The sequence below is a fragment of the Balaenoptera acutorostrata genome, chromosome 6 (genome assembly GCF_949987535.1).
Source record: "Balaenoptera acutorostrata chromosome 6, mBalAcu1.1, whole genome shotgun sequence".
In the NCBI taxonomy this organism is placed as follows: domain Eukaryota; kingdom Metazoa; phylum Chordata; class Mammalia; order Artiodactyla; family Balaenopteridae; genus Balaenoptera; species Balaenoptera acutorostrata.
Window position 1 is genome coordinate 112,608,454 of NC_080069.1, and position 26,536 is coordinate 112,634,989.

The following is a 26,536-nucleotide window of genomic DNA, read 5'->3' on the forward strand; positions in this document are numbered from 1 at the left end:
TATGCAAAGCTTCCCCACTGGCCTCACTTTTGCAGAGAGCAAACCTAGCTCTTCTTCCCCACGATGGCCTTGCTCTGAGAGGATTTGCAAGGCGGCAACCAGAGCAATTCACTTCCACAGACTTTTGCTGACCACCCATCAGGTGGATACAGAGCCCAGCAAGCCCTCATCCCTCATCTGATGGAAGGGAGGGAGGAGTGGGGAGGGGAGAGAGGGGGCGGAACCGGGAGTAGGTAGGGTTAGAAGGCAAAGGAAGAAGCAGATGACTGCCTGGGAGAGGCAGGAATGCTGCAGAGCCTAAGGGAAAAGCAGCAGGTGGGCTGGCATCAGTGTCCAGTGCCCCCAAGATCATCAGGGTCTCGCCTTCTCCTGAATCGCGCTCACTGGCCAGCAAATGCACCCGGTCTTGCATTAAAAGGCTGCCTCGACATCGCATACATGAGTCACCTTTCTATCTCTACTTCTTGCTAGCCAAACTTCCCAAAGGGATGGTGGTGCAGGCACTGTCTCCACAGCCTTCCCTCTGACATCTCAGGTGGCTGTTCCCTATCTCGCCACCAAGCTGCTCTCGCTAAATGGCTGGCCACCTTCCCTTCCCCTCATCTTAGCTGGCTCTCTGCATTTGTCCACATGGAAGCTCCCTCCTTGAATACTCTCTCCCCAGCTTTTCTTGGTCTCGCTAGGAACTCCCGGCTCAGGCTCTCCTGTCCTCTGCTGGCTTTGCTCTGCTCTCCTGGGTATCGGGGTCCTGCAGGGCTCTCCACCTGGACTCAGCTTCTCCCTCTCCTTGTCATTCACTCCCTAGGCTTTAAATATCCTCTGTGAATCAATGCCATCGAATCGTTCTTTCCAGGCCCCACTGCTTTTTTGCCACTGGGGTGTCTCATTAGCATCTCAAAGAGCCTGGTAGAAATGGATCTCCAGGACTTCCTTTCCCATTCTGCTTTCCTGACGTCCTACCCATTTAAATAAATTATATCTCCACCCTCCTAGTTGCTCCTGCCAGAAGTCTGAGAGCCACTGTTGAAACTCCTCTCCCACAGTCCCTGCCTCCCCCCAACACCCCAAGAACTTTACACCCTGCACCCACCCCCACCATCCCTCCAACCCCCGAGCCTGCAAGGCCACAGCTCCCCTGGACCCCCATGAAGCCTCTCACTGGTCTCCGCACTTCCAACACCGCATCCAGAGTGACCTTTTAGAAACACGAGTCAAGCCGCGTATTCCCCTGCTTTAAGCTCTTCAGAACAAATCTACATCCTTAACGTGCTGTGAGCACGCGGTAAGATCCAGGTAAGATCCAGCCCCTGCCTGCCTCTGCGGCTGGGCTGCCCCTCGAGCCGGCGGATCACCCCTCTGTGGGAACGCCCTTTCCCTCAGCCTCTCCCTGGTTGCCACTTAGATCTCGGCTCCAATGTTACTTTTCCTGACAGATCTCCTTGACCCACCTCCCAATATATATTAGGTCTTCTCTGCTATCCTCCTTAAAACTTAGTCATCTTATTTCCCAGAACTAATCACAACATTTAATTACGTGTTTATTTCTGTATTTCTGAGTTTAATGTCTGTCTGTCTCTGCTACCGTGCTGTCCATGGCATGGGGCCTTGGGGGGGGGGGTCTATCCTATTGGTCACTGCACCTGCTGTCACCACCCATGCCTGGCAGGTGGTAGGTGCTCACAGGCCATTAGTTGACTAACTGAATGAAATCTATAGGCATAAAGATACGGAAGCCACAGATGAATGGATAAAGAAGATGTGGTGTATATATTTACAATGGAATATTACTCAGCCATAAAAAAGTGAAATTTTGCCATTTGCAGCAACATGGATGGACTTGGAGGGCATTATGCTAAGTGAAATAAGTCAGACTGAGAAAGACAAATACTGCCTGATATCACTTATATGGGGAATCTAACAAATACAACAAATTAGTGAATACAGTATAACAAAAAAGGAGCAGACTCACAGATACAGAGAACAAACTAGTGGTCACCAGTGGGGGCAGGGCGGGGAGGCAATATAGGGATGGGGGAGTAGGAGGTACAAACTATTGGGTGTAAGATAGGCTCAAGGGTGGATTGTACAACATGGGGAACATATCCAATTTTGAAATAACTGTAAATGAAAAGTAATCTTTAAAATTGTAAAAATTGTTTAATTTAAAAATTTTAATGAAAAAAAGAAAAGAAAAGAAATCTATAGGCGTAGCACATGATACACAGTAGGTGTTTGGTAAATGTCAGTCTTCTCCTCCCTTCCCACTGCTTGGGTCATTGATGTTATGAGCATGCTTTCAGCATCCACTTACGGCAGAAGGAACCCAGGCTTTACATCACACGTGTCTAAGGTCAAATCCACGGTCTGCCTCTTACATGGTGCTAGGTGACCTCGGCTCATTCACTTCACTTCTGGGAGCCTCATTTTCTACCTACCCTGTGTGGCTCTTAGATGGGTTCAGTGAGAGAATTTAGATGTAAGGGGCCCGGCCTGGCACATGGAAGAAACCCCATAAATCTGAGCTTCTTTTTCTTTCCTTCTTCCTTCCTTCCTTTCTTTCTTTCTTTCTCCCTCCCTCCCTCCCTCCATCCTTCCCTCCTTCCCTCCCTCCCTCCCTGCCTCCCTCCCTCCCTTCCTTCCTTCCTTTCTCTCTCTCTCTCTCTTTCTTTCTTTCTTTTTTTTGCCGCACCGTGCACCTTGTGGGATCTTAGTTCCCCCATTGGGGATTGAACCCCAGCCACAGCAGTGAAAGGGCTGAGTCCTAACCACTGGACCACCAGGCAATTCCCAAGAGCGTCTTTCTTTATTATCTTTAGGTAATCAGAGAGGCCATCCCTGGCAGATAAACAGTCTGCTGCCCTGGAGGGCAGAGGCTCAGAATCTTCATCTCATTGTAGTAGTTCTTTGTTTCCAGAAAATAGGTTATTTGGGGGAAGTTAGGCTGCCCTAACTCACCCACAAAATGCAGCCCTCTTCCCTGCTCCCCATATTTGCCCTCCAGTTAACTGGCTGCACCTTCTAGAAGACCAGAGTCAGGAGCCTTGGCGGTGGGGGGCGCCTGTCCTCGAGAAGAGGCCCCTCTGAAGAGCTCTGAGGAGCCGGCCTGTCACTTGGAGAGGTGATGGGAGGCAGATGAGTGTCAAAAATAAGACAGAGAAGTGGGTTTCAACTTGACTTATATTAAGAATGTCACTTTAGAGCACAAATGAGAGATAAGAGAAATGCTCTTTTATGTGGGAGTTTATTTTTGTCACTTTGTCAGAGAGAAATTGCAGCCCTGAGGGCACTGGAGCTGCACAGAATTACCCAAAACATTAACATGCAAATTGCCTTCTTTAGAGAAGGTAATTTTATTAGTGCACGAAAATATTTCTGTCACTGTACTCACGCTTGGGAACGGGTGCCGTTTGGGGGCCAGTTGGGGCCACTGCAAATGGAGAATTAGGGAGAGTCCTGAACTTGGTTAGGATTCTATTACCTCCTCTTCTTGAGACCACGCCTAGGACACGCTGCAGTGTTGCAGCTGGTTACCGTGGGTGTACCTAGTGTAGATGGCAAGTGACTTGTTCAAGATCATACAGCATCCATGGCAGAAGAAGAGGTAGAGCTGAGGTCGTGCGCCCTGTGTTTTAGGTAACCAGGCGGTCAACAGGGGATCATTAGGGGTCTTGGAAGTAGCCACTCCGAGAATAAGAAGCGGTGACATTCCATCCAAGCACTCATTCATTCATTCACTCACTCACTCATTCGTTCACCAAGGTTTCACTGTGCTAGGCCCTGGGCCCCAGATATGAATCAGGCACGGGCATCAGTATCCACGGGGGCAGGTGGGAAGGGGACACAGACAGACACAAACACTTATAATCCAGTAAGCTAAGACCTGCTGGGGGGGTGTGCCTAGAACCAACAACACAGAAGACAGTGTGACTGGCAGGGCGAGGGGCCTGGAAGCTTCACGAAGGAGGGTCTTGCATGTGGGCATTGCCCAGGCAGTCAGGCAGGGAGGTAAGCACGAGCAGAGGCACAGAAGGAAGCACGTTGGTCTGGTCCATACGGAGTAGCGTGTGTAGCTGCCGCACAGAGTGTGTGGGAGGAGAGTGGGTCTGGCACGGGGGGCCGGGGTTGCAGAGGATGGAGAGGAGGTTGGCCGGGCCCATTTCACAGGCTAAAGAGCTCAGATTTTATCCTGCCGGTGGCAAGCATCCCTGCCAGGCCTGTTCAGAACAGAACCACGTTCCCTTGAGACTTCAGGAGGGAGGGGGTTCCCCAGGCCCTGCAGAGCCAAAATGACAGAAGGTTGCATGAGGCTGAGCTTATATAAGGCTTGCTCCTCCCTCCAGACGTGATCAGCGGGGAAGTGTGGGCAGAGACAACCACCTGCTACCAAGAAGAAAGCACCTCAGTCATGTAAGGTCTCACCGAACACTTCGGGAGCGCACCTTTCCCAGGAGGCTGCTATCCCTCACCCTGAGTTGATTGGCAGCTACATCATGTGACCGTGGTGGGGCTCGGGTAAGTGCTTCCACCGCCCCAGGAGCTGTCTTTTAAGAAAGCTGAAGGGAAAATGTGGCCATTTCAAGCACACAGAGAGCTATTGTGGAGATTCCGAGCCGGCACACTCCACCTCAGGGTTTCTCAACCTTGACGCTTTTCAGATTTGGGGCCAGAAAATTCTATGTTGGCGGAGGGGGGAGTGTCCTATGCATTACAGGATGTTTAAAGCATCCCTGACCTCTACCCACTAGATGCCAATAGCAACATCCCTCTTTCCTTCCCCAGTTGTGACAACAAAAAATATCTCCAGGCATGCCCAAATGTCCCCGGGGGGAAAGCGGGGCGGGGCGGGGGGTGGGGTGGGGGGGGATCACCTCCGGTTGAGAATCACTGGTCTATCAGACCTCAGGGAAGACTGATGGAGGTCAAGGAGGCCTGACCACTAGAAGTCTCCTAAGTCTGGTGGTGAGATGCAGAGCATCCCCAAGGGCACGGTATCTGCCTTCTCCCCTCCCCCATGGGGCAAAGGATGGAGCAGAGTGCAGGTTTTATCATGTGACTGTGCACTGACTATTTCAAAAAGAAATGTGTCTAAATTACTCCTAGAAAGACCTAAGAAAGGGAGCAAAGTGAGGAGGTAGAAAGCCAATGGACAGCAGCTAGTTCAGGGTCTCAGTGTTCCTCATCTGTAAAGCAAGGGGTTGAATAGATGACCTCTAAGGCCTCTCTAGTTTTAAAGGCTATGATTCCACACCAGTGAGATGAGCACACTTTAAAGGATGCTACCAGTGAATATTGAAGTTGGCCCCAAGTGAGAAGTGATAGACTCTGGGCTGGATAAGGTTTCGTCTTGGGTTACTTTTCTTGCTTAGAGACAGAGAACTGATTAAGTGGCTCATGAGGTTCTCACTTCACTCTCAGGTTAAATGATTAAGCCCAGATTTCACCAGGAATTCCATGGAAAATCTCTGAAAGGGCCTGTATGGTAAACACTTCTGGAATGCTTGTGATTGGTACAGTTTCTCAAAGACCATTGGAGTCTGAAGACAGAATTTTGGCTCTACCACCCATCAGCTGGGTGACCCTGGGCACACTACTTAACTTCTCTGAGCTTCATCTCTCTTCTCTGTAACCAGGTTGGTGTGAAAAGTGCAAATGCGTAAAGAGGACTCCCAGTTTCAGCTCTGCCACATAAAGAGCTTGGAAGTCATCACTCCCATCCTCACAATAAGAACAAAAGATGAGCAAACTGGAAATCGATGGTTTTTCTTACATCCGTCAGAGAAACAAGGTCACAGGGCAAACTGTCACCCTAAAAACTGGACAGACAAGTGAATATGGAGAACCACAGCTGAGATCAGCTTACTGGGAGCAGAAGTTGCTAGAGCCAGTAACTGGTAGAAACACTTAATTGGTGATTCAAGAATTGCTGGAGGCTGACTATGGACTAGATTGAGAGTTAGAAATTCCTGGGGGTTCAGTTTTAGGGGTCCCCCACACTTTACCTACAGAATCCAACCAGGTTCTCAAGGTGACTATAGGAGAAAAATCCCTCTTGCTTCAGGCAGGGATGAGGGGAAGGTAATCATTTTGAAACATGCCCAGAGTGTTCTCCATAACAAAGGCCTGCCCTCAAGGGGAACTGCTTTACCAGAGGCTTATCTGAGCTGAGGGAAGGGCAATTAGACAACTGCAGGCTCTCTCTTCCTGGAAAGACAACTGCAGGCTCTCTCTTCCTTCTTTCTCACATAAGGACAGAAAAAAAAAAGGCTAAGAAACACTTCTGAACATCTCAGTCCAAGTACTCAAGCCCACTAAGAAACTGAGATTTAACCATAAGATTATCAAATGCTTTCTCTCCCCAGCAAATTACCACCACATCAACAGGGCTCCAATATTACAACAGTGGATACAACCGAGAGCTGCAAAACAATTTAAGAAGGATTGTTTAAGGAAACCCAAAGACAATTGGGGGTTGAAAATAAAACCAAGGAAGCTGAAGCCTCTGGTACCTACAGCTGCAGCAAACATTAAATACAGCCCAGCTCCCAGCCAGGTTAACATAAAACCTCACACTTAAAGCCTGATTGCCTCAGTTCTTAGTACCTGATATATCATGTCCAGCTTTCAACCCCAAATTACAAGACCTGCTAAAAGATGAGAAAAAATCATGGTCTGAAGAGACAAAGTAAGCATCAAAATCAGACTCAGATATGAAACAGATGTTGGAATTATCTGACAGAGAATTAAAAATAATGATGATTAATATATTAAGGGCTCTGATGGAAAAAGTAGGCAACATTCAAGAACAGATGGGCAATGTAAGGAGAGAGATGGATACTCTAAGAAAGAATCAAAAGGAAAGGCTAGAAATTAAAAACACCATAACAGAAATGAAGAAAGCTCTCAATGGGCTCAGAAATAGACTAGACATAGCTAAGGAAAGAATCAGTGAGCCTGAAGATATGTCAATAGGAATGTCACAAACTTGAAACTGAGCAGAACCCTGTGGGGCCCCTGGGCATGGAAGCATTTCTGTCCCCTGTTTCTTGTTTGTAGGGAATAGACTCCATGACCTTCCCTGAGTCCCAAAGGGCAGATTCAAACCGTTGTTAATCAGGGAAGGGAGGGGATGCAGAGACAAGGGAGGAGCAGCCAAGAAACAATAGTGCAGCCTTGGGGCAGGGTCCTCATTCTGCCTCAAGGGATACACACAACAATATATTTAAGCTCTTCTGCAGAAATAAAACCCCCACCAAATGGAAGATGCTAACTACTTGATGGAGCTTTCTTCAGAGAAGATCAGGAGACCAGCTGAGGCCAGATTAAAGGAATCACAGAAGCTCATCAGGAAATCACCTGAGGCCACATTAAAGGAATACAGGCCCTGCACACACACAGATCCTTATCAGCAACGCTACCCTTGAACTATTGCTATACAACTCCTCACCAAATTCCCCCATGTTGGGACACACAGTTTTTCAGGGTGAAAGCCCACTGTATCTCCCTTTGCCTGGCAAAACAATAAAGCTATTCTTTTCTACTTCATCCAAAACTCTGTCTCCAAGATTTGGTTCAGCATCAGTGCACAGAGGTCGAGCTTTCAGCACCAAACTGAAATGAGAAGAGAAAAATGAATGAAAAAAAAAACCCCAAACCTGAGGGACTTCTCTGGTGGCGCAGTGGTTAAGAATCTCCCTGCCAATGCAGGGCACATGGGTTCAAGCCCTGGTCTGGGAAGATCCCACGTGCCGTGGAGCAACAAAGTCCGTGCACCACAACTCCTGAGCCTGTGCTCTAAAGCCCGCGAGCCACAACTAGAGCCCGTGTGCCACAACTACTGAAGCCTGCGCGCCTAGAGCCCGTGCTCTGCAGCAAGAGAAGTCACCACAATGAGAAGCCCACGCACTGCAATGAAGAGTAGCCCCCACCCACCGCAACTAGAGAAAGCCCACGCACAGCAACGAGGACCCCATGCAGCCAAAAATAAATAAATAAATAAACAAATAAATAAAATAAAATAAAAAAACAAAAAAACCCTGAATGTCCAGGAACAGTGTCTTTGGACAACCTAGAAGAAATGGATAAATTCATAGAAACAAACAACCTACCAAGACTTAGTCAAGATGAAATAGATAATCTGAACAGACCAATTACTAGTAGGGAGATTGAATCAGTAATCAAAAACCTTCCAACAAACAAAAGTCCAGGACCAGATGGCTTCACAGGCAAATTCTATCAAACATTTAGGGAGAACTAACACCTTCTCAAACTCTTCCAAAAAATAGGAGATGAGGGGACTCTTCCAAACTCATTTTATGAGGCCAGCGTTATCCTGATACCAAAATCAGACAAGGATGCCACAAGAAAAAAAAAGTATAGGTCAAGACCCCTGGTGAACATAGATGCAAAAATCCTCAACAAAATATTAGCAAACTGAATTCAACAATACATTAAAAGGATCATACACTATGATCAAGGGAGATTTATTCCAGGAATACAAAGGATGGTTCACCATCTGCAAATCAGTCAATGTTATATACCACATTAATAAAATGAAGGATAAAAATCATATGATTATCTCAATAGATGCAGAAAAAGCATTTGACAAAGTGCAACATCCATTTATGATAAAAGAAACTCTCAACAAATCAGGTATAGAGAGAAGATACCTCAACAGAATAAAGGTCATATATGACAAGCTCTCAGCTAACATCATACTCAATGGTGAGAAGCTGAAAGCTTCTCCTTTAAGGCCAGGAGCAAGACAAAGATGTCCACTCTTACCAATTTAATTCAACATAGTATTGGAAGTCCTATCCAGAGCAATTAGGCAAGAAAAAGAAATAAAAGGAATCAAAATTGGAAAGGAAAAAGTAAAATTGTCACTATTTGCAGATGACATGATATTATATATGAAAACCCTAAAGACTCCATCAAAAAACCACTAGAACTAATAAACGAATTCAGTTAAGTTACAGGATACAAAATCAGTACACAACAATCTGTTGCTTTCTATACACTAATAACAAACTATCAGAAAGAGAAATTAAGAAAACAATCCCATTTACAATTGCATCAAAAAGAATAAAATACTCAGGAATAAATTTAACCAAGGAGTTGAAAGATCTGTATATTAAAAACTGTAAGGTATCAATGAAAGAAATTGAAGACAAATGAATGCAAAAATATTCTGTACTCATGGATTGGAATAATTAATATTGTTAAAATGTCCTTACTACCCAAAGCAATATACAGATTCAATGCAATCTGTATCAAACTCTCAATGACATTTTCCACAGAAATAGAACAAACAATCCTAAAATTTGTATGGAACCAAAAAAGACTCTAAATAGCCAAAGCAATCTTGAGAAAGAAGAACAAAGCTGTGGGCATCACACTTCCTGATTTCAAACTATATTACAAAGCTATAGTAGTGAAAACTGTATGGTGTTGGGATAAAAACAGACACATGGATCAATGGAACAGAAGAGAGAGCCCAGAAATAAACCCATGCATATATGGTCAATTAATTTATAACAAAAGAGTAGAGAATATACAATGGGGAAAGGATAGTTTCTTCAAGAAATGGTGTTGGGAAAATTGGCCAGCCACATGCAAAAGAATGAAACTGGACCACCATCTAACACCATACACAAAAATTAACTCAAAATGAATTAAAGACTCGAAACTAAGACCTGAAACCATTAAACTCCTAGAAGAAAACATAGGCGGTAAGCTCCTTGATATAGGTCTTGGCTATAGCTTTTTAATCTGACACCAAAAGCAGAAATGAACATCAAATTAAAAAGTGTCCTTTGCACAGCAAAGGAAACCACCAAAAAAATGAAAAGGCAACCTACTGAATGGGAGAAAATAACTGCAAATTATATATCTGGTAAGGGGCTAATATTCAAAACATATAAAGAACTCATACAACTCAATGGCAAAAAATTCCAAACAATCTGATTTAAAAATGGGCAGAAGATCTGAATAGACATTTGTCCAAAGAAGCCAACAGGTATCTGAAAAGATGTGCAATGTCATTAATCATCAGGGAAATGCAAATCAAAACCACAGTGAGACAGCACCTCATCCCTATTAGAATGGCTATTATCAAATAGATAAGAAATAATGAGTGTTGGCAAGAATATGGAGAAAAGGGAATCCTTGTGCCCTGTTGGTGGGAATGTAAAATGGTGCAGCCATTGTGGAAAACAGTATGGAGGCTCCATAAAAGATTAAAAATAGAACTATAATATGATCCAGCAATTCCACTTCTGGGTATTTATCTGAAGAAAATGAAAACATTAACTCGAAAAGATATATGCACTCCCATGTTCATTACAGCATTATTTACAATAGCTGAGATATGGACACAACCTAAGTGTCCACTGATGGATGACTGGATAAAGACATTGTAATATGACTATTATTCAGCAATAAAAGTGAATGAAATTGTACCATTTGCAACAACATGGATGGAGCTCAAGGGCATTATGCTAAGTGAAATAAGACAGAACAGAGAAAGACAAATACTGTGCATCTCTCTTATATATGGAATCTAAAACAAAAACAAAAAACAAATTAAAAAAACCAACCCAAGTTCATAGATAACAGAGAACAAATTGGTGGTGGCCAAAGGTGGGGGGTTGGTGGGGGAGAAATGGGTTAACTGTTTTTGATTTTTAGTATAAATAAATTGAATTTTTTTTAACATCTTTATTGGAGTATAATTGCTTTACAATGGTGTGTTAGTTTCTGCTTTATAACAAAGTGAATCAGTTATACATATACATATGTTCCCATATCTCTTCCCTCTTGCATCTCCCTCCCTCCCACCCTCCCTATCCCACCCCTCTAGGTGGTCACAAAGCACAGAGCTGATCTCCCTGTGCTATGCGGTTGCTTCCCACTAGCTATCTATTTTACGTTTGGTAGTGTATATATGTCCATGCCACTCTCTCACTTTGTCACATCTTACCCTTCCCCCTCCCCGTATCCTCAAGTCCGTTCTCTAGTAGGTCTGTGTCTTTATTCCCATCTTGCCACTAGGTTCTTCATGACCTTTTTTTTTTTTCCCTTAGATTCCATATATATGTGTTAGCATACTGTATTTGTTTTTCTCTTTCTGACTTACTTCACTCTGTATGACAGACTCTAACTCCATTCACCTCACTATAATCAATTGAACTTTTTAAAAAAGAATAAAGTAAAAGAGAATGTCTTGGAACAGTGGGACAATACAAAAGGCTTGAAATACAATGGGAATACCAGAAGGAGAAAAAAGAAAGGAACAGAAGAGATATTTGAAGTAATAATGGCTGAGAATTTTCCAAAATTAATGAGACATCCAAACCACAGATCCAAGAAGCTCAGAGAATGACAAGCAGGAGAAATACCAAAAAATTAACACCTATACATATCATATCCAAACTGTAGAAAACCAGAGACAGAGAAAACCTTGACAGAAGCCAGAGGAGAAAAACACCTTACCTATAGAGGAATAAGAAAAAAAATTACATCAGCATCTCATCAGAAACCATGCAAGAAGAGAGAGGAGTGAAATATCTTAAACGTTGAAAGAAAAATCCCATAAACCTAGAATTCCGTATCCAGAGAAATTATCCTTCAAAGGTGAAGGAGAAATACTTTCTCAAACAAAAACTGAAGGAATTTGTTGCCCATAGACTTGCCTTGCAAGCAATGTTCAAAGAAGCTCTTCAGAGAGAAAGAAAATGATCTAGGTCAGAAACTCAGATCTACATAAAGAAAAGAAGAGCATCAGAAAAGGAATAAATGAAGGTAAAATAAATCTTTTTTATTTTTCTTATTCTTAACTGATCTAACAGATAACTGTTTGTTCAAAGTAATAATAGCAACAATGTGTTGGGTGATTATAGCTTAGGAATAAGTGAAATGAGTCACAGCAAAGTTATTAGGGAAGGGGGGAGGAATTGGGAGTACTCTTTTACAAGGAACTTGCACTCCCTGGGAAGTGGTATAGCACTATTTGAAAATGGGCTTATTAGCTGAAAAAGTACACTGCAAACTCTAGGACAACCACTAATTTTTAAAGAAGAAGTATAACTGATATATTAAGAGAGAAAATGAAATCATATAAAATGCTTAATTAAAACCAGAGAAGGCAGAAAAAGAGGGGAAGATAAAAAAGAAACAAAGAACAAGGGAAATAAATGGAAAGCAGTTACTAACATGGTAAATAGTAATCCAGCTATAGCAATAATCACTTTAAATGTGAATGGTTTAAATATATTAATTAAAAGAAAGAGATTGTTAGAGTGGATTTAAAAAAGCAAAATCCAACTATATGTTGTTTACAAGAAACCCTCTTTAAACATAAAGACATAGATAAAAAGTAAAGGGATTGAGAAAGATATATCATGCTAACACTAACTAAAAAAAAAAAAGCTGGAGTAGCTATATTAATTTCAGACAACGCAGACTGCAGAACAAAGAAAACTATCAGGGATAAAGGTGGGCATTATTTAATGATAAAGGGGTCAATTCTCCAAGAAGACAACAATCCTTATCATGTATGTAGCTAAAAACAGAGTGTCAAAATATGTGAGGCAAAACAGATAGAACTGCAAGAGGAAATAGACAAATCCACTATTATAGTTGGAGATTTCAACACCCCTCTATCAGTAATTGACAGATCCAGCAGGCAGAAAATTGGTAAGGATATAGTTGAACTGAACAGCACCATCAATCAACTGGATCTAATTGACATGTATAAAATACCTTATTCAACAAGAGCAGAATACACATTATTTTCAGTTCACACAGAACATTTACCAAGATAGACTACATTCTCAGCCATAAAACATAACCTAACAAATTTAAAAGAATAGAAATCATACAAAGTATGCTCTCATACCACAATGAAATTAAACTAAAGATCAATAACAGAAAGACAGCTGAAAATTCTCCACATATTTGGAGATTAAATAGCACATGTCTAAAGAATACATGGGTCAAAAAATAAGTCTCAAGAGAAATTTAAAAATATTTTTAACTAAGTGAAAATAAAAATAGAACTTAATGAATTTTGTGGGATGTAGTGAAAGTAGTACTTAGAGGGACATTTAGAGCCTTGAATGCACATATTAAACAAAATGAAAGATCTTAAATCAATTATCTAAACTCCCATCTTAGGAAACTAGAAAAAGAGGAGCAAATTAAATCCAAAGTAAGCAGAAGAAAAGAAATAACAAAAACTAGAGCACAAATCAATGAAATTAAAAACAGGAAAGCAATAAAGAAAATCAATTAAGCCAAAAGCTGGTTCTATAAAAAGATCAATGAAACTGATAAACCTCTAGCCAGGCTAAGCCAGAATAAAAGAGAGAAGATTACTAGACTACTATTCAGTAATTAAAATGACTAATATCAGAAATGAAAGAGGGTTATCACTACTGATCCCATAGACAGTAAAAGGATAATAAAGGAATATTATGAATAACTTTGTGTCCACAAATTTGATAATGTAGATGAAATGGACCAATTTCTCTCTTTTTAAAATTAATTAATTAATTTATTTTTGGTTGTGTTGAGTCTTCATTGCTGCGCGTGGGCTTTCTCTAAGTTGCGGCGAGTGGGGGCTGCTCTTTGTTGCGGTGCGCGGGCTTCTCATTGTGGTGGCTTCTCTCGTTGTGGAGCATGGGCTCTAGGCATGTGGGCTCAGTAGTTGTGGCTCGCGGGCTCTAGAGCACAGGCTCAGTAGTTGTGGCACACGGGCTTAGTTGCTCCGTGGCATGTGGGATCTTCCCAGACCAGGGCTTGAACCCATGTCCCCTGCATTGGCAGGTGGATTCTTAACCACTGTGCCACCAGGGAAGTCCTGGACCAATTTCTTGAAAGACACAATTCAACAAAACTCACACAAAGAGAAATAGCTAATCTGAATAGGCTTATATCTATTAAAGAAATTAAATCAAAAATTAATAACCTTCTAAAAAAGAAAGCACTAGGCCCTGATGGTTTCACTGATAAATTCTACTAAACATTTAAGAAAGAAATGATACCAATTCTCTACAATCTCTTACAGAATATAGAAGCAGAGGGAATATGTTCTAACTCATTTTATGAGGTCAACATTACCCCAATACTAGATAATGGCATTACTAGAAAGGTAAAACTATGGACCAATATCTCTCATAAACATAGATGCAAAAATCCTGAACAAAATGTTAGCAAGTGGAATCCAATAATGTATAAGAAGAATTATACACAACAACCAATGAGATTTATTCCAGCTATGCAAGGCTGCCTCAGCATTCAAAAATCAATGAATGTAATCTATCACATCAACAGGCTAAAGAAGAAAAATCATATGATCATGTCAATAGGTGCAGGAAAGGCATTTGACAAAATCCAACACTCATTCATGATAAAAAAGAAAAAAGAAAAAAAAAACCCCTAAAACTCTATGCAAGCTAGGAACAGAGGGGAACTTTGTCCATTTGATGAAGAAAAACCTACAAAAACCTATAGCTACAAAAACCCTACAGCTAACCTCATATTTAATGCTGAGAAAATAGGTGCTTTCCACCTAATACTGGGAACAGGACAAGGATGTCCCCTCTCACCACTCCTGTTCAATATTGCCCTGGGAGTCTTAGTTAATTCAATAAGACAAGACAAAACAAGACAAGAAGAGAAAAGAAAAGGTATACCAAAAGATTGGAAAGGTAGAAATAAAACTGCCTTTATTCTCAAATGACACGGTTGTCAATGTAGAAAATCCCAATAAATTGACAAACTTCTAGAACTAAGTGATTATAGTGACATTGTAGGGTACAAGGTTATTCTATAATAGTCAACTGCTTTCCTATATTCCAGCAACAAACACTTGGAATTTTAAATTAAAAACACAACATCATTTATATTAGCACCCAAGTAAAGTAAAATAAAATAAAATACTTAGGTATAAATCTAACAGAACATATGGAAGATACATATGAAGAAAACTAAGAAACCTGAATGACAGAAATAAAAGATCTAAATAAATGGAGAGATATTTCATGTTCATGGACAGGAACCCTCAATATTGTTAAGATGGTAGTTCTTCCCAACTCTATAGATTCAACACAATCCAAATTAAAATCCCAGCAAGTTATTTGGTGAATATTGATTCTAAAATTGATTGATTGATTCCAGCTGATTCTAAAATTTATATGGGAAAGGCAAAAGACCAGAATAGCCAACACAATCCTAAAGAAGAAGAACACAGAGGACTGACACTACCCAACTTCAAAACTTACTATAGTTACAGTAATGAAAACAACACGGTATTAGTAAAAGAACAGACAACTAGATCAATGGAACAGAATACAGAGCCCAGAAACAGACTCACACAAATATAATCAACTGATCTTTGACTAAGGAACAAAGGAAATTCAATGGAGAAAGGACAGTCTTTTCAACAAATGGTGTTGGAACAAGTGGACATCCATATTTAAAAGAAAAAAAAAAAAGAATCTAGACACAGACCTTGCACCTTTCACAAAAATTAACCCAAAATGGATCATAGACATAAATGTAAAATGCAAAACTATACAAGTTTTAGAAGATAACAGGAGAAAATCTAGGGGACCTTGGATTTGGCTATGAAGTTTCAGACACAACACCAAAAGCAAAATCCATGAAAGAAAAAATTGATGTTAGACCTTATTAAAATTAAAAATTTCTGCTCTGTACAGACACTGTTAAGAGAATTAAAAGATAAGCCACATAAACTGGGAGAGAATATTTGCAAAAGACATATTTGGTAAAAGACTTGTATCCAAAATATACAAAGAACTCTTAAAACTCAACAGTAAGAAAAAAAAGTGGGCAAAGATCTGGACATCTCATCAAAGAAGATATACAAATGGCAAATAAGCATATGAAAAGATGATCGACATCATATGTCTTTAGGAAATTGCAAAGTAAAACAATGTGCTAGGGCTTCCCTGGTGGCGCAGTGGTTGAGAATCTGCCTGCCAATGCAGGGGACATGGGTTCGAGCCCTGGTCTGGGAGGATCCCACATACCACGGAGCAGCTAGGCCCGTGTGCCACAACTACTGAGCTTGCGCGTCTGGAGCCTGTGCTCCGCAACAAGAGAGGCCGTGACAGTGAGAGGCCCGCGCACCGCGATGAAGAGTGGCCCCCGCTCGCAGCAACTGGAGAAAGCCCTCGCACAGAAACGAAGACCCAACACAGCCAAAAATAAATAAATAAATAAATAAATTTATAAAAAAAAAAAACAAAAAACAATGTGCTATACCACTACACACCTATTACAATGGCCAAATTTAAAAAACTGACAATACTAAGTGCTATCAAGGATGTGGAGCAACAGGAACTCTCATTCATTGCTGGTGGGAGTGTGAAATGGTACAGCCATTTTGAAAGACAGTTTGGCAGTTTCTTAAAAAGCGAAATGTAGTCTTACCATATGATCCAGCAATCACATTCCTAGGTATTTGCCCATTCTGAAAACGTATGTCCACAAAAAAAACTGCACACAAATGTTTATAGCAGCTTTATTCATAATTGTCAAAAATTGTACACAACAAAGATGTCCTTAAATAGGTGAATGGATTAACAAACTGTGGCATATCCATTCAATGGACTTTTACTCACAGATAAAAAGAAATGAGCTATCAAGCCACAAAAAGACATGGAGGACCTTTAAATGCACATTGCTAAGTGAAAGAAGCCAGTACTGAAAAGGCTACATACTGTACGATTCCAACTATATGACATTCAGAAAAAGGCAAAACTATGAAGAGAGTAAAAAGATCAGTGGATGCCAGGGATTCAGGGTGGGGGAGGATGAATAGGTGGGACACAGGGGATTTTTAGGGCAGTGAAAACATTCTGTATGGTACTGTACTGGATACATTACATTATGCAGTTGTCAAAACACATAGGATGTACAACACAAAGTGAACTTTAAACTATGGACTTTAATTAATAATAATATATTAATATTTGTTTATTAACTAACAAATGTATACTAATGCAAGATACTATAGAGGAAAGAGTATGTGTTTGGGGAGTATATGGGAATTCTCTGTACTATCTGCTCAATTTTTCTGTAAATCTATAACTATTTCAAAGGGGTTTCCCTGGTGGCTCAGTGGTTAAGAATCTGCCTGCCAATGCAGGGGACATGGGTTCGAGCCCTGATCCGGGAAGATCCCACATGCCGCATAAGAAGTAAGCCCGTGAGCCACAACTACTGAGCCTGCGCTCTACAGTCCGTGAGCCACAACTACTGAGCCCATGCTCCACAACTACTGAAGCCCGCGCACCTAGAGCCTGTGCTCTGCAACAAGAGAAGGCCCCGCTCGCCACAACTAGAGAAAGCCCGTGCGCAGCAATGAAGACCCAACACAGCCCGAAATAAATAAATAAATAAATTTATTAAACAAAAAAACTTTTCCAAAAAAATTGTCTATTAATTTTTAAAAATCCATAAATGTAGCTCATATTTGTGTCAATCCCCAGCAGTCACATTAAGGGGCATCATGTTGGAGAAGATTTAGTTAGAAGACGTGGGTCCTTGTCCAAGCACTGCTGTTTACTAGCGAGGTGCCTTTGGAGGTGGCCCCAACCGGTCTAATTCTCATTTCCTCAACTCTAAATAGCGGTGCTGTGAGGAGTGTCAAGTGCAGAGCTTTGTAGCAGTAAAGCCTGTGTAACCCTGTATCCTGACTCCTTGGTAGTAGAGAAGCAGATGGGGGGAGGGGTTGTGGAGGATGCGTCTGTCATTGGTCACGTCTCCCTGACGGTCTTACCAAACACAGCTCCGCCCACCTTACGGATGCCTCAGCCTGGGGGTATTTGGGGATTGGCAGTAGTCCTTCCGTCTTTACTCATGTGTGTTGTCACTTCCTGAGGCTGCAGAAGATGGAGGCTCAGGACCCCTCTTCACCACTCTGAGCCTCGGTTTCCTCCTCCCTGAGTGGGGTCGTGGCAACAAGACCACGCTCAGGGGGAGTGTGAGCTTTCAGTGCACAAGTGGATTGGAAGACTCTTTTGTAATCTGAAAGCACGCACACATGTCAAGAACGACAATGGTGGTTAAAACAAAGTAAAAGAAGAGCCAGGGGTACACTTACTAACTAAAGCCTTACAACAACCCAAGGTGGATGTCACTGGCCCGTTTTAAAGGAAACTGTGGCTCTTGGAGCTGAAGTGCCCCCTCACCCCCGACCCTGGGCTCCAAGATGGGAGGTGCAGGGAACCAAACTCAGCCTGCCTGACTGGCTGGTTCATGGCTCATGCTTTTCCCACAACCTCCATCCTGCTGCCGCTGTTCCTGCAAGATCTGGGATGAAGAAAAGGAAAGAGCTGCATAAAAAAATTCATCCCACTTTTTTCCTTTTGTCTCTTTTTTTGGGAGGGTAGGACCAGACAATGGCAGAGATCCTGTTCCCATGCCCTGGAGGTGATGGACAGGAAGATGTAGATCAGGTGCTCCGATGAAGGGGCTGTGGCGGTGATCACACGTCTCCAGGCGACCCTCGCCAAGGGGACAGTCATTACAGAAGGTGCGGCTTGCACGGCAGCAGCCCCAGATAAGCGTCTGTGCGGGGAGGGCGAGCTGGCATTTCTGTTGGTTCGCTTGCTTTTATTAAAAATAATTCTGACACTGACTATTTTGTAAGCGTGTAGGGCACACATCCAGGGAGGCCCATCTGACTTTGAGATAATTTCAAGGCTGAAGAACATCGCTTGTGCCAGACACGGTGCGAGGCACCGCGTGAAACCCGCCTCCTGTACCGAGGAGGGAGGGGGCTATCCATGTATATGTATAAGTGAGGCTTCGCTAAACCTTCCAAGTAAAAATACTTTTAAATATTTCAGTACGTTGTTAACCACATACATTTCAGTTGGGGCTCATTTCAGCTGAGGAAAGTAGAGGAGGGAGATGATTTGCATAAGTCGACTGAGGAAATTTGGTGAGAGACAGTAACGAGACTCAGACACCCACAGATGTCAGCTGATCGTCAGGGTCCTGTCCCTCGTCCATCCCGCACACGTTTGCTGAGCACCTACTATGTGCCAGGCACAGAGCTAGGCTTTGTTAAGGCAGGAACAGCTTGGCGTCATGGAGGTGAGTCTAGCTCAAGGGGCAGATGCCACACACTCATTCCACAGTGTTTACTTCGCACTGTGATCGGTGTTGGTGAGGAGCGGGGCTGGAAGCTGCTGGAGCCCGTGGGAAGGGAGACCTGGCCCAGCCTGAGGGCGGCGCCTTGCGAGGAGGGCCTGGGCAGTGGTGTGTGAGGGGTGGGGGCTTCGGGCAGAGGCAAGTAGCCCCGATGGAGGTCCTCCGAAGTGGCCGGCCACCTTGGCTGGAACGAGTGAGCGTGGGGCTAGTAAGCGGAGGGGTCGCTGCACAGGGGGAAGGGCTCTCACTTACTCCCCTGGAGCTGTAGTCGTGAGACCAGCGACTGTAGGCGGCTGACGGTGGACTCCGGGTTGAGAGGTGATACAGGAGGAGGGCTGGAGGCCATCGCAGCCAGCCAGGGGCAGAAGCACCCACAGTGTGAGAGCAGACGTGCAGAGGAGAGGGGAAAGCTGGTCTTTGGAGACCGTGGCACACGTGGAGAGAAACTGGCCCTGACTCTCCAGGCCCGGCAGCCCTGAAGCTGGCGGTGCTGCATTTCTTGCTAGAGGTCCCCAGCTTCACAGTGTCCACCCCCCACCCCTACTTCCCTTGAGTTGGACACATGGGTTCCTCTTCCCAGCCAACCCTCCAACAGTGCCGTGTAGGACAAAGAGGGGCGGGAGGGCGAGGACGGCGCAGCCAGACACTGGTCTGCTGATAGCAGCCATCCGGGCCAAAGGCCGGTGAGGGCCGTCTTGGAGGGAAAGGAGGGGAGGCCCTGGCACTCTGTCGGCTCCGAGGGAAGGCCTGCTGCCACCACATCCCATCCCTCCCACAGGCTGCGAGCGTCTCCAGGCAGGCGTTTCTTCCTGTCTGTTCCCAGCACCTGCAGAGCGCCTGGCACAAGTAGGTGCCCAGGAGGCATGTCCCGGGAGAGGGGTGCAGTCAGAGCCCGGTGATATCAATAGAAGCAGCCCCTGCTTACTGAGCATTTCCTACTCAGACCCTGCTCTGAGCACTTTCTGCTTTGTCCCATTTCAGCCGTATCAATGTTCTTATGAAGTGGGCACCATTGTTATCTCCCCTTTTCAGAAGATGAATGTGAGGCTCAGAGGAAGTTACATAACCTGCGGAGATTACACAGCTTGCAATTTACCGGTCTCAGATTTGAAGCCAGGTTTGTCTGATCCCAGAGCCCGTGGCTTTGGTTATACTGCCGGTCAAACCCAGGCAGCCCCACGAAGGCGGGCATGTAGCTCAGGAGTTCTTCAAGCAGTGGAAGAAATGTTTCTTATTTTGGTCAAAGAGTCTACAGCACATATAAGACATTAAACTATGCCACTCTGATTTTTCCTCTGCAAGCAAGGTGTGGGCCGAACACGCATACGTGGGTGTCGCATGTGTGCTCACGTGGGTGGGAAAGACTCTCCAGTCCATTTTCTTTCTTGCTTTGCAATCATGTTTCCATTGCTTACTGGGAGGACCTCTAGTCTATATCTTAAAACAGCAAAAAATCTGGCTGCGAAGTGAACAAAGCTGTTCTGAAGCCCCTAGCTGTCGGTTGTGGGTTAGATGGACCAGACACCTAGATGCTGGGCTCAAGTGTTCCCTTTGCAAGTGAAATGTTTGTCTCTCACAGATGATGCCAGTGATACTGCCTTTTATTGCCTAATCTTGATGCCGTCCTAGTCTCTCACCACAGAGAAGTGAATTCCACTCTGGGAAGAGTAGAGAGCAAAGTCTCAATGATAAGGAGGTGTTCGTGAGTGCAATTTACATAACGTAACTGCCTCTTCACTGACAAATGTGTTTCTTCGTTTGGTTCTGGGCAATGAGAGGGCTACTACACCCCAAGTTTGCAGATAACACCCTTTTTTAGATTTCTGTGCTCTGCTAGAAATTCTAGAATTGGAAATTGAAATTTTTTTTTTTTAAATGACAATCGACAATTACACTGGCCTGCTGCAGAGTGTGAGACTGCATATTACGAAATTCCACCAAGCTCCTAAGTAGTCACTGGCATTTTAAGAGAGGAAGACAGTCTATTTAGGGAGCGACGGGCATGGGATGCAGCTGAGGGCTCCTCAGGTGGAGAGAGGTGGGAAATGGGCTGGTTTTGGGGGAGACCAATGTGTTAAATGCGTGTGATCGTCGAGTCCCAGCTTTTGCTTTGGGTCACGAGAGTGTGTGGATGCTTATCCCATTATTAAAAATAACTAATTCAAAAAGCTAACTAAGGGGCTTCCCTGGTGGCGCAGTGGTTGAGAATCTGCCTGCTAATGCAGGGGACACGGGTTCGAGCCCTGGTCTGGGAAGATCCCACATGCCACGGAGCGGCTAGGCCCGTGAGCCACAACTACTGAGCCTGCGCGTCTGGAGCCTGTGCTCCGCAACAAGAGAGGCCGCGACAGTGAGAGGCCCATGCACCGCGATGAAGAGTGGCCCCCGCTTGCCGCAACTAGAGAAAGCCCTTGCACAGAAACGAAGACCCAACACAGCCAAAAATAAATAAATTAAAAAAAAAAAAAAAAAAAGCTAACTAAATAGAGCAGGCTGTGCATGGACCAGGATGGAAGCATCTCACGAACCAAGGATTATGATTAATCCAGTTCTGTGCACCTGAGGTCCAATTTAAAAAAGCAATCAATAACGAGCCTATTTAAAAGGATGGTCTGAGATTTAGATTTCATAATATGTATGCTTTTTCTTACTGGGTTTTTTTTTTCCCTCTCTAGTCTTTTTAAACACCACTTTTTCTTCTCCATTTCAATAGTAGGGTCTCTTCATGCAGGTCAAATAAAGGTTCATAAGGGCCTTGAGCATCGGGAATCTGGTTAAGCCCCTTGGTGGGTACCAAAGTCTCATTAGGGCAGAAGGAAGGTCTGGGCTGGCTTCCAGAAAGGAAAGGTGCATTAGCACTTGGACACACTGGGGTTTGGGTCGGGGTGATGGTCTTATTCAGATGGGCTGGCGTTTTACACTGGACAGTAGGAAAGCAGAGGGAGACCCCTATAGACCACCGCTAGTATAAGCCATGGTTCTCACACTCAGAAGGCCCTGCTTTGGGGATGGGGGACATTTTTTATATCGGCATTCGTCTGCTCATCGAACATTCACTGGGCACCAAGTGAGATGCTTTTGCGTGCTCTGGTCTATGTGCCAGGCCCTCGGGGACACAGAACGAGTAGCGAGCGCCTTTTCTGGGTCGCCCACCATGCTAAGTGCTTTGCTTGTGTTCTCTCCTCACCCGCAAGGCTCCCTCCTTTGTTGCTTCCCCCATGGGAGCTCTGGCCACCCCCTGTTACAACTGTCAACTGTGCATCCTTTTCATTTGTGTGGCTGGAGATGCTGGGTGTAATGGAAGGGCCAAGGATGAGCTCTGAAGGCAGGCTGTTCTTGGTTCAGATCCCAGGCTCCCCCCTGTAAGACTTGACACGCTTGCTTAAATTCACCCCTTTGAGCCTCAGCTTTCTCATCTGTCAAATGGGAATAGCCAGCCTTATCTCACAGGGCTGCATGAGAGTTAAATGAAGCAATTCATAACAAGCATCTCTGATTTCTGTCACATAGTAAATGTTCAGTACATAATCTCTATTATTCTTTTTTCCTTGAGAATAGGGTCTGTAAAATAATTCGTTATATTCCAGTAGGGCCCAATACCTGGTAACACATTCATTACCTGTCTGTTGAATGAATGAATGAGTGAATGAATGAGTGAGTGCCCTTTGAGACTGAGAGCGCATGTTCTGCCCCTCTTCTGACTTCTTTCTTGCCAGCCCCACAGCAGCTCTAGGGCAGGTAAAGCTGCCCCAGCTCACATGGACCCACACCTCCGGCCAGGCCTTTACTTCTTTTGACATCCAGTAGCTTCCTGAATGGTCCTGAGAACGTGGCTGGCTTCAGAAACTCCTTCTCCTTGAGAATCAGAGGTGCTCAAGCAGCCTTCTCAGGAGGCATCTGGGCCCCGGCCTGCACCAGCTAAGACAGCAGTGGCCCCTGAGCCCATGGGCTCAGACAGCCTTCTCACTCCTGGCTTCAATGCCCAGCCCTCACTGCCTATACGACCCCCCACCCTGGACTCTATTATTTCCTTTCAGGAGTGATGGAAACAGGAGAACAGGAGTATAAGCTCCAAGGAGGAAGGGAGACAGGTGCGTGGACGAGGCACCAGCTCCCACTCCAGTTCTGCCTTCCTTGTGCTCTGTGAATTGACCTTTCACCTCCCTGCCTCGCGAGCCCCATCCCCTCCCCGTCACTCAGATGAACAAGCCCTGCTCGGTGTGGCCCTGGATTGGGGACAGCGTCCTGGGCCAGGAGGTAGGAGGCTTGAGTGCAAATCAACTTCTGCTACTCACTGGCTATGGGATTTCAGACGAGTCACTTTTGCTCTTGGAAACCTCAGAATCCTGCTCTGTAAAATGGGATCTGATCCCCCACCTCGAAGGTCTGGTGTGAGAATTAGCAGTGATATTTGTACATCGGAGGTGATCTCAAAATTGCAGTTACTACTAAGGATTGTTATTCCACACATTCAGGGGCTGAGGCAGGGCGGAAAGGCCTGGAAGAGCCCAGCCCCAGATTTGCGCATCTGTATGTTCTAAAAATTAGTATTTTTCTCATCTCCTTAGCTTGGTCAGCAGACAGAGAGATGCTGCAGACCCCGGAAAACCTCACCCGAGCCTGTACTGTGGGCAGCCCCTGTGGATTCCGCTGCTGGGGAGCCATTTAAGAGGCAAACAAAACATGAAAAGCTACTCAGAATTAACAATGGGGCCAGATGGTAATGCTAGTTTGAAGCAATAAAACATGATAAATAGCTTCCTGCTGCTACTCCTGATCAATTTCAATATTTAATAATTCCACTGCCACCCCTGCCCCCTCATCTGGCCCCCTCCACAGGCTCCTGCAACGACGCCCCGCATTCGGCTCGCAGAGCAAACACGTCTTCACTTTCTGAAGGCGTCAGCAGAAAGCAGGCGGCTCAACTGTCACATGAGCGCCCTCCGTCCTGGAGATGATAATTCATCTGGCTACTTCTAAGACGTTCCATCTCCAGCCTCTCCTGGTTGCCAGGGAAGCATGGAAGGGAGCTCCGACGGCGGAGATGCGATAGGAGCTCCCGCCTTGTCGAATCAGTGAGTATTAGTATCCCCTGAGTTTTGCTTTTGAACTTAAGAAAGGGGAGCAGTAGGGAGCTGGGTGGTCATCTTACTCTGGGGCCAATAGCAGGAGGAAGCAGCCAGAAGGGGAGGGTGGCAGCTTGGTGTTAAAGCCATACCCACCAGCCGTGCCTCTGAGCCTCAATTTCCTTCTCTGTATGAAAGAGATAATCGTGTCTACCTCTGGGAGGATTCTAGCCCATGCTGCACGTGTCAAGTGCCGGGCAGTGTGCTCAGCACGTAGGAAACACCCAAGACTGGCAGCCGGAAGCCGCATTAGCAAACGTGAAACCACTTAGCAAACGATGCCCAAGTCCCGGCACCTGCAGGAAGGGCTGCTGGTCCTTGTGGTCAGGGAGCTCTAGCCCAGGGCAGACCCGGGGTGCGGGGCAGGATCTGGCAGGGGGCATCCTGTTCAGGATTCTCCCCAAGGGGAGCCCACTGATAAGATGAACTGTCCACGAGGGCCCCACAGGCTTTCAGACCCTCCGACACACGGCACCCCGGCGAGCTGGCGTTGCTGGCACCCTTTACGGGGGAGGAAGTGGACAGGACGAGGTGAAACGGCTTCTCGCGCTTACATCGTAGGAAGTGGCATCGTCAGCTCTAAGCTGGGTCTCCCAACCCCCCTGATTTCAGGTCCTCGCCACCCTATGGCAGGAGAAAACTGCTCCCTGAGGGCTTCCCTGGTGGCGCAGTGGTTGAGAATCTGCCTGCCAATGCAGGGGACACGGGTTCGAGCCCTGGTCTGGGAAGATCCCACATGCCGCGGAGCAACTGGGCCCGTGAGCCACAATTACTGAGCCTGCACGTCTGGAGCCTGTGCTCCGCAACAAGAGAGGCCACGATAGTGAGAGGCCCGCGCACCGCGATGAAGAGTGGCCCCCGCTCGCCGCAACTAGAGAAAGCCCACGCACAGAAACGAAGACCCAACACAGCCTAAAATAAATTAAAAAAACAAAACAAAACAAAAAAAAAACAAACTGCTCCCTGAGGCGCCCCCTCTTTGTGTGTCCTTTTTGCAAGGAGGCAGCCGAGTGGAGGGTGGCCCCCTTGCCATCACCTGAGCTGCAGTTTACTCGGCTGTGAAATGCGAACGTTAATACCTACTGCACTGGTTCACAGCAGAGACGTTTAATGAGGGAATATGCATGAGAGCCCGCTGTAATTTTGTGATGAGCTGAACAAATGTCAGGTATGGTTATTATGGCTTTTTAGAAAAACCCCCTTTGGGAGGAAAAAGATCAGAAATTCATCCACCAAAGGTGGATTCTTCTTACCGAATCCTTCACCGGCCCCACGTGATCTAGGGGATCAAGCTCAAGCTCTTTCGCGTGGCGTTCAAGGCCTCGACAGCTCCTGCAACCCCACCTCTGCCTCTTCTCCTTTCCCTCCTTGCTGCAGACCCTCCAGGCTACTTGGGGTGACCTGAGCCTTTCACGTGTGTCTCTGCCTAGACCAGGCAAACAGCCCTGAAGGAGGGGGTGTGTGCCACCCTGCCCCTCGGCTGATCCCACTCGGCTTCTGCAGGAAGTCTTCCTTGGGCCCCGCTCACTCAGGAACTCCTCTGCTGAGCTTCCTGACAGCCTCTCTGTGCTTCCCTCCATCCTAGCGTGCATCGCACTAGCTACTGCTATGTTCTCATCTGCCTCCCAACTCTAGAGCCAGTTCCTCCTGGGCCTGAACCAAGTGCTGTTCTCTCCAGTCTATCCGGGGCCTGGCCCCGCTTATGCCCAGGAAATGTGTGGCGAGGGATGAACCAACCAACGAATAAGTGACTGTTTCCAACATAAATGGAATCAAAGCTTTAGGCAAAGGATTCCAGCAGTGGAATTAGGATTTGGGTGGGCACAGCCTTGGGAGCAGAAATCAGGACAGTGCTCCTGAATTCAAACTCAGCTCCATCCCTCCACTGATGTCTAGAGCTGATAGTGTAAGCAAGCCTTCCCAGGACAGACCCTACCCCTCCACCCCCTGTCCTCCACCTGCTTTTTGTTTGTAGAAAAACTTTAGCTTCCTAGGCCTTCCCCAAGTTCCAAAGAATAAATTTAATCAGAGAAGTGAGAAAATGCAGAAACAAAGGAAAACAGTCAAGCAAAACAAAATAATAATAGTTTAGTCATTAAACAAAGTCAAGGACCTTTACTTCCTCCTAAAGGGCTATAGATAACATTCTGAGCCACGTCCTTTGAGCTGTTTTGCAGATACTGAAGCCCCCACCAGGTGGAAGAAGTTAACTGCATGCTGCCCAC

At 45.1% G+C, this 26,536-nt stretch overlaps 1 protein-coding gene across 8 annotated transcripts in view; it reads right to left on the minus strand.

The window, feature by feature from the left end:
- The window catches only part of TTLL11 (tubulin tyrosine ligase like 11), a 274,872-nt gene that overhangs the window by 27,497 nt on the left and 220,839 nt on the right, over nucleotides 1–26,536 (minus strand). The window lies entirely within an intron of this gene.